Raw genomic sequence first — 8,810 nt, 5'->3', positions numbered from 1 at the left:
AATGAATTTCCATTTTAAATACGCAGAAAAACCTAGAAAAGTAAAAAATCCATCGAGGTAGACCCCAAAACTCCTTTTGTCTACCACATAGCGCTTTACATTCTTTGACTACCCTGCATTCAAAGGAAGTATGTTATAAAGTAAAACATTCAAGAATCTCATCTGGTCGCTTTCATTTCTTCTTTTTACTATGAAAATTCTCCTTTAAAAGCTTTTATTTCTTATAAACAAGGTTTTTAAGCACTTGAATATTTCTTTTCGAGCTTCAAGGGGGAAAATTGTTTTGCATAAAAATTGCTTGAATCGTTTTTTAAGAGCTTTTTGGTTGAGGGCTTTATTTCAACTTATAAGAAAAAATATTAGTCCAAAGCAAATTGTATACAACCTTTTAAAGGAAAACGTGAAAATTACAGTTACTTTTGAGGAATACTTAACCTAATTCACGATATAGTACTACCTCGTAATAACAACTCTAAAACGTTCCAAAAACATTTCAAATTTTTGTTGTAAAGCAATCAAGAAAATTTTATTCCTGAATTTAAAAAATTCATAAGTTTCTTCACTTCTTCATATGCAAATGCTTTCCTAAAAATTATATACATAAACATTCTTAAAGGATGAAAAGTAAATTTTAGAAGAATGCGAGAAAAAAATTGTGCCTCAAAAGAAGAATAAATTATGTAAATATAAAGCGGTTATGTGATTACGCGATATAAAGAATTATAATCTTGATGTAAATTTGGATATGAGAAATCATCTCATTTCGTTTTTTTTTTTTATTAATAAATATTCCACATTGCAGAATCCAAAAGCATAAATGTTTTATAATTTCTCCTTTAGAATGGAATAAAGTTTCTTTGTTGCAGAGCTTTTCAACTGATTGTGCATGATTTGAATAAGTATATTATGCACTTTTTCCATTTCAAAATGAAAATAAGAACTGAAAAAGAAAAAAATAATAATGCACTTATATCCCATCAAAAGAGTTTGAGAACGAAAGAAACACTAAAAGTTTCAAGAAGTATAAATCCATACAAATTTTATTTAAATTAAGTTTAACTTGAGATACTCACCACTATAGTACCGAGGAAAAGTTTTCGCTTTATTTGAAAGAACTCCCGAGCAGCATATTATCGTTAAGTGAAATGATGCTCATTTTTATGCAATCATTATGCTGTTTTGAAAACTTCTCATAGTCACGTTTTCTTCATTTTACTTCTAGATCAGAGCTAATTTGTATCAGAGCCGAATTTAGTACTTCATACCCGAATTTTTATCCCATTCAATGGGATAAATTTTTAGTTATTTTTACCCGAATTTTTATGCCATTCTATGGGATAAATTTTTAGTCTTAGTCGACATCCAGCTTCAATTTGTATGTAGTCCGGAATCTCACTCGCATTTTGTTTTTCACACGGAAATTTAAAGGTAAAATTTTCCTACCTTTACGAGATTTTCAATAAAAGATAATTCAGTGATAAAGGTCTTCCTTGTCATCCCACATAAACTTCTTCCAAAACTTTTTCCTGTGTTTTCAATTTCCCAAAGCTTTATCAGCGTTAAAAAATAAAATTTTGAATAATACTTACTGAGTCTTTAATGTCGTTAGAAAACTCAATTACTAAGTTGATTTGACTTTTGGTAAACATAAAGATTCCTAGAATTTTTCTATTTGATCATTCTGCCGTAGAAGAAAATAAATAAGCATAATCACTTTAGGCTCTTAATGACTTAATATATAAAGAGAACCCTAATAAAAATGTTGTCACGTCAAGAAAGTAATTAGTGAACTCTTCTAGGAAAATCTACGACGTTTTTTATTGCTTAATATCTTGATTGAAATTGAAGACTTTCAAAAAATCTGAGAAGAACTCGTGCCTAATTTCTCACAAATTATTATGCCTTTATCACTATGTGTGCATAGTTATCGAACCTTGAATTTTGAAAACATCTTAATTTATATCACTCGCTCCTTAATTTCTATACCAAAAACACCTCATTTTATTCCCCTACCATCCCTAGGATTCATTTTGTTTCCATTGCTTCACCATTCAACCGACTTTGTTATAATAATATCTTCAAGTATAATTTATTGTTAAAATATTCCATTTTGTTGTTTTCTTCCATTCAGATGGTTGTAATGAAAATAAGGCTGTGAATCTTTAAGAAGAAACATTGTTTCTTTATTTAAAGAGTTGCTTTTAATGGAAACAATTTCTTTTTTTTTCTCGGAATGTAATTGGAATATTCTGTTGATTTCATGTTGTTTTTCATTTGGATGGAATCTGGAATCGTTTTTCTAGGAACAATAATATAAAAGATATTTCAATTGAATGATGTATCTAGGAATCGACATCAATATTGTTGCTTAGACTTGAGTTATTGCCAAGATCCATCATGCTGGCAATCATAGAATCCTTAGAAAAGTGATTACTTAAAGGTATAAAATTTATGGTTTTCTTAAAGATAATCAGTCATACATCACTCAAATCTCGCTTCACAATTTTGACACTTCAGTCATGAAACTGTTGCTAAGTATAAAATGAAAGCATCGCAACTTAATCTATACAATTTGCCTTAAAAAGATCATTAAATTAAACATTTATTACATAAATTAAAACTGTGTGAAAATCTAATAAATTTTGAAAAGCTGTTGTGCTTAAAGCACTTAAAACTTTTAGACATAATATTTCACATTAAATGTATTTTCAAAAATTTTAATAGATCATTTTGGTAGATCTACAGACACCAAAGTCTGATCCTTAAATGACCCCAAAAAAACTTTTAATGACTGCTCCGCATAAAAGCCGCAACTTTACGGCACAGCTTTCCAATTAAGGATTTCATGAAAAAAAATTTAAGTCTTCTTCCTGTATAAAATTTTAAACAGCGCTATGGAATGAATATTTATGACAAATGAACTTCACGTGACATAAAAGAAACACGACATTTTTCGTGGTAAAAGCAGTCATAACTAAAGTTAAATTAACAAGTTAACTGGGAATAATCTTCAGCTTAATAGCTGATACGTTGTAATTAATAATTAAGCGTATGAATACATATGTGGCACGTGCTTGCTACATTACCGGAAAGAGATTATACTTTAATCCCAGTCGAAGGCATGAATACAGTCAAGTTAATTAAATTTCTTCGAATTGGATAATTGAACTTGAAATTTCCGTCACAGTTGACCATCTATAGTTTATGGCTATAAATTTTAAAATCGTCTCACCACAGCAGCTAAGAAGATACACAGGACTTTCGGAAAATGTAAATTGATTATGAAATTTATTATTTTAATCCTCATCCTACAATCTTAATCATTTTTAATGTACTATGAAGAAGATTTAAGTGAGTTTCTTCAACTTTCTCTCTTTAATGGATGATGCTTTTCAATTTAATGAATATAATGGACAACAATAGCTATTACTCACACCAGGTACTCTTCAATGATTCCATGATTCCAATTAAAATTAAAACAGTCTTCAAAGGAAACATTGCTGGTTACCTTGATTGATTGAACAAAATTCCATCATAAAGGGATTTGACCTCAAAATGTCTGTACGTTTCTAATCCTCTACTACTTAAGGGCCCCAAGAGCGTTACTTAATAAGTGAACGACCCCTAATATGACAGACAAAGTTAAAAATTCTTAAGTTGAAAGCTTTACTATTCCAAATTAAATGCTTCACCTTTTTAATTGCCATCCGTCTAGTCAAAAAAAGTTTTCAAAAAATCAAAATAAATTCCATCAAAAGCTTCAAAAAAGTTTAAATTGTCATATTTGACAGATTATTTTTAATTAGCTAATTACATTTAACAATGTGATTTGTGTTACTGCTGCTCTCTTTCAAACTGTTTAATAAGCTTACTCATACTCATTTAATGAATTCATCCCACAACATTCTCGGTAATTTGATCAAAAAGCTGTCTTCAAATCTGCTGTGAGACTTGAATTGATTGAACATCTTCATGTTCTTTCAAGCATGAAAATGAAGGCGACAGAAGAAGATTTCCAATTCTAAACAGCAAGAGAAAAATTGTGTGTTATTGGACCATCGAATAAATTGAATTGGAAGATTAATGAATAATTTAAGAGGAAGTGCTCGAGCATTTTTTTGGCTATTTGTGCATGCTCAAGAAGGAATTTAATGGGATCAATAAATTTTTAATTGGAAGAAGTTCCTTACATATTTTGACATTCTGCCATCAATGAAGTGATAAACGATTATGTTGCACTTCTCGGGAATCAAGTCAAGGCTGTACAAAGCATCAAAACAAAATCGAAAATTCCAAAAATATCCATCATTTCAACTTCAATTTCCTCAGAAATCCAATCAACAAAGGTTTCCAACATGTCAAGCACGGAGACATCTAAAGACTAAAACCTAAGATTTCTTTATTTTCTAATAAAATGTCATCAACAGGAAGCTGAAAGTCATTGAATTTAAAACGAAATTAAAAAGAAGACCAGAAAATTTATTCAAGAGAAAATTTTTCGTTATCACATGCAGACTTTTATTGCCAGTCATTTGTAAACGTCAACTTGATGAAAATATTTCCTTTCGTCATCTTCTGAGAAGCTTTTCATACAACGAAAAATTTAATTTTTCAGCATAAATCAGACAAAAAAAAATGACAAAATGTCAACGAAAATGTCTTCAACAAGATTCACCTTGAGTCTGTTTTTTGATGATAAATTTATTTAAGAAACTCATTCAAGTGTCTTAAAGTTTGCTTCAGAAACAATGAAAATTAATTAGGAACAAGCTAAGTACTCTGGATGGATGCAAAGTACTTCGACGTCTCCTAATTGGAAATTCTCATAACGTTTTAATCATATTATCATAATTACATAATCTTCAGTCGCTAAGCATCTGCATAATTTCTTCTCAATATTTCATAATCATTGCCATTGGCACAGCGGAACTGAAAATGTCCTTGCAACACTCGACGATAGCCGGTAAGTTTGTGACAGAAATTATGTAAATGTTTCAGTATTCTAAATTTATGTCTGATAAAAATTTATTGAGTGCGATGTTGAGGATGAACAAGAAGGTCGCATAATTTTAGCATCGTTGATGACTTGAAGATGCTTGAATTTTGATTCTTCTTGTAAATATTTGCTTTGAAATTTAATTAAATGCAATGGAAGAACGGAGCGGAACTATATTTATAGCATTTAGTTGTGATCAAATGGGTTGATGACAGCCATTTTTGGTGCCATCTACTATCACTAAGAACCGTAATTACAGTGACGTAGCGGTCTCCTAGCAACTGCATTGACCTGCTCGGGAAGCTGATTTTTTGGCTCCATAACAACTTTTATATCCTTATGAGGAAATGCTTCATGAACAGAATGTCAAGTATCCTTTTGACTGACATTTTAATGAGCATCAGTAATTAAATTCCTTTATCTGTTATCTGCCCGCGCAAATTCACTGATTGTGAGAGTAACATAAACACATGATTTAGTCATACATATTGACAGGGGCGTATTAAGTAGGAGCAGGAGATGGTCTGCCCTTGTATATTGATGACAGAATGCGACAAACTCCTATGACTGATTGCCATAGAGTGTAGTATAAAGCCACTTAATCAATTCAAATTCTTTAGATTCAATTAAAGGATATATAGCTTCAGGCTGATCTTCATCAGAATCACCAACTTTTCTACCCGAAAGCACTCAACACCATAATCAAATTTTTAAACATCCATTCGATTAAAAATCTCACAACCCCGAAAAGCTTAAAGTCACGTACAAAAGCTGAATAACCAAGTTAATGCTTTACAATGGCTTAATTTTAATTGAGCCTGAAGCAACATCATCGCAATCAAATTAAAACTTATCCTCTTTTGGATATAAAAATAACTGTAGTGAATCTCGATTTTTGTTACATATAACAAGGCATTTAATTTTTTAATTGAACCAAAATTTATGGAAAGCCTATGCATCTCATCCAATTATGATTCTACATGGGAAATAAATAACCTCAATGTATGGTTTGAGGGAAGTCACGAGTTCCTTATAAGATGGAAAGTTTAATGATGTTTCAAATTTTTTGAAGAAAAACTTCTAAAAATACTAAAGCTGCTTGGCTTCAAATATACAAATGAAGCTTGATGTAGGATATAAATAAACTGGTAGGTGGGTTAAGTAATAATTCATTAAAATAGAGATTTTTATAGCTTCTTAAGCATTGAAATGTGGGTCGAGTTGTATTTTAATGGAAAATTACGATAGTTACATAGTTAAAGATAGCAAAAGATCACGAGGACTGCCTGAAAATTCATGGAAAGCAAGCTGTTGCCAGAGACAATGTTGCATTTTGAATTGGAAATTGGAAAATGGTAGGGCCAGTAATAGGTTCAGTTTTAGGCGCCGTCTAAAGGAGGATATGGATCTCAATTGATCTGTACGGTCAGCGAAGTTAGTAAGGACAAATTTTCAACTATTCAGCAATTAAAAAACAAGAAATACTCTTAAAGAACTTCATGTCGTTTAATAAATCAACGGAAGTGAGGATTTAATTACTTTATAAACAACATTATCATATAATCATAGATAAAACTCCGACGAGTATATCCGAGGAAAATCTCTTTCAATTATGTTTAATGAAATCTGACACGATTTGCGAAAATTAAATTTTCATGAGAAAAAAGTCATAATTAATTAATTTGCAAGGGAGGCTTTAAGATGCTGCCGCTTATCATCATTTATCATACTTTTTGCATTTTTTCTAATTATTCTGCCTATTAAAAACGCTAATATAACTTGAAAGGCTTTCTATTTTTGGATTCTGACGTGCATCTTACAAAACAGAAGCTGAATCCATCAAAGTTAACTAAGTTACAGGTGTGACAGGTACGTAATTTGATTTTTATTTGTTTACTGTCCTTCCTAGAAGCAATAAATGACTTTACAGAAAATGGCTGAAAATTCACTTTAAATTACTGAAAAGTAGGCCATTTCAGACCTTCTGAATAAAGACATCACGTCTACTGATAATATAATTACAATCGATGGATATAATTTATTTCTTATCAACAAAAACCCCAAAACTTCATTTGAGTGTAAATTTTATTAACTATTGTATAGGCACAACAAAAAAAAAGACCTTCATCCATTCCAATGCTTGAAATAATTGGAAAAATATCAAATTTATTGCTTGAACGTGTTTCAATCTTCCAATTTTTCTAAATAAATACAGTTCAAGTCTACATTAAAGGCAATGTTTTTTTGACCTGAGATGGATGTAAGGAAGCAAGCGAAAATAAAGAAAATATTCACAATTCATTTCCTTTGATGCTTGATGAATTTCCTTTAAATTTTAATGAATGAATAATAGAAATATAATAAAATTCTCCATCCTTCTCGTTATTGTATACGTTTTCCTATACAAATTGAAAATTTAATATAAACATGCCTTCAGTACTGCTACTTCAGCATCGCTTATTATAAAAAAATTTCCTTTCCCTCAGTTGCTTTTAGAAGCAAATTGTTATGCAAATAAATGAAAGTTTCAGCATTAAAAAAAATATTATTTTCAAAGGAAAAGGGTAGAGTTGGTTTATTCGATTGGGTTGTCATGATATGGAAAAACCCCTTTTTTGTGGTAAAAGTTGTGCTTGTGACTGATTTCAATTACAATCTTCTAGATCTATTTTGGCTTTTCTGAATGCATTGGAGCAAAATTATGGCGGGCAAACAACCCTGAACCAAAAATATGATTCAATGACTGAAATAATTTAAATGAAAATTCTAAAGTTTCTAGAAATAAAGAAAATTGATGATTTTATTCGGTCCTTAGCTATTTGTGCTTTAAATTGACTTTAACACAACTTCGATCAAAATTGGTTATACAGTACACAATGACTGTTTTTGGGTACTGATAAACACAACAAATTAATAATGATGATAAGTAAATCTTACAAACTTTAAGCTTTAAGACAGAAATCAGAAACATAATAAGCATGCAGGAACAAAAACTGAACATTTTAGGAACATACCATAGACTAAAGTTCTCCACACATCAACCCAATTTTGCATAGCATGGAATAGTTTATAATTGGAAACGAAATTTACCTCTGATTCTCTCGTTTTATATCCTGCAGTGGGAAGAATGCTGCAGTGAAAATAAATGGTATATCCAACATTTTTCAGATAGCTTGTTTGATGCATGTTTACCTCAGGGGCGTAGCCAGAAATTTTTTGAGAATAAGAGCAGTTTTGGAATGGATTGCCAAAAAAGAGGGAGGATCCAACAGTAGGGAGGTGAATTGACCTTCCAAACCCTTCTTCCCCTATGCATGATTAGCTTTAAAATCTCAATTTAACTAATTATTCCTGATCGGTGGCTAACTTGGCTGCCACTTGGAACAAAGCATTTCGTTGAGAGAAGAGGATCTATAGACGCTATTTTTAACGTTACGCAATTTCTGAAATTTCTATGAAATGAATTTAAATGAAATTTATTTATCATTTCGACCATTCACAAAGATTTCAAGGTCTAAGGCGTAAGAAGAATGAAACTTTTGTGCTTACCATGAAAATGAAATTGTTGGTACACAAAATTGTCAAAAGCATTCAAACTCATAATTTTCAAGGGAAATACTCTGAGGATCAGTTTTTCCATCTGTTCATTTATTACTGTGCTTCTGGCCTTAATTGACACAGAAATGTTGACAAGCACATAAAGTTGAATGCAAACCTCCTGCTGATGTACTGCATTGTAAAAAAGTTTATAACCTCAAAACCAAAAGTAACAAAAGAAGCCAAATTTTACCATTCATTCACCCTCGAAATTCTT

This window comes from Chironomus tepperi, unplaced genomic scaffold, assembly GCF_022539635.2.
Source record: "Chironomus tepperi strain 1889 unplaced genomic scaffold, CSIRO-AGI_Ctep_v1 contig_177, whole genome shotgun sequence".
Taxonomy (NCBI): domain Eukaryota; kingdom Metazoa; phylum Arthropoda; class Insecta; order Diptera; family Chironomidae; genus Chironomus; species Chironomus tepperi.
This window is presented reverse-complemented; position numbering follows the sequence as displayed.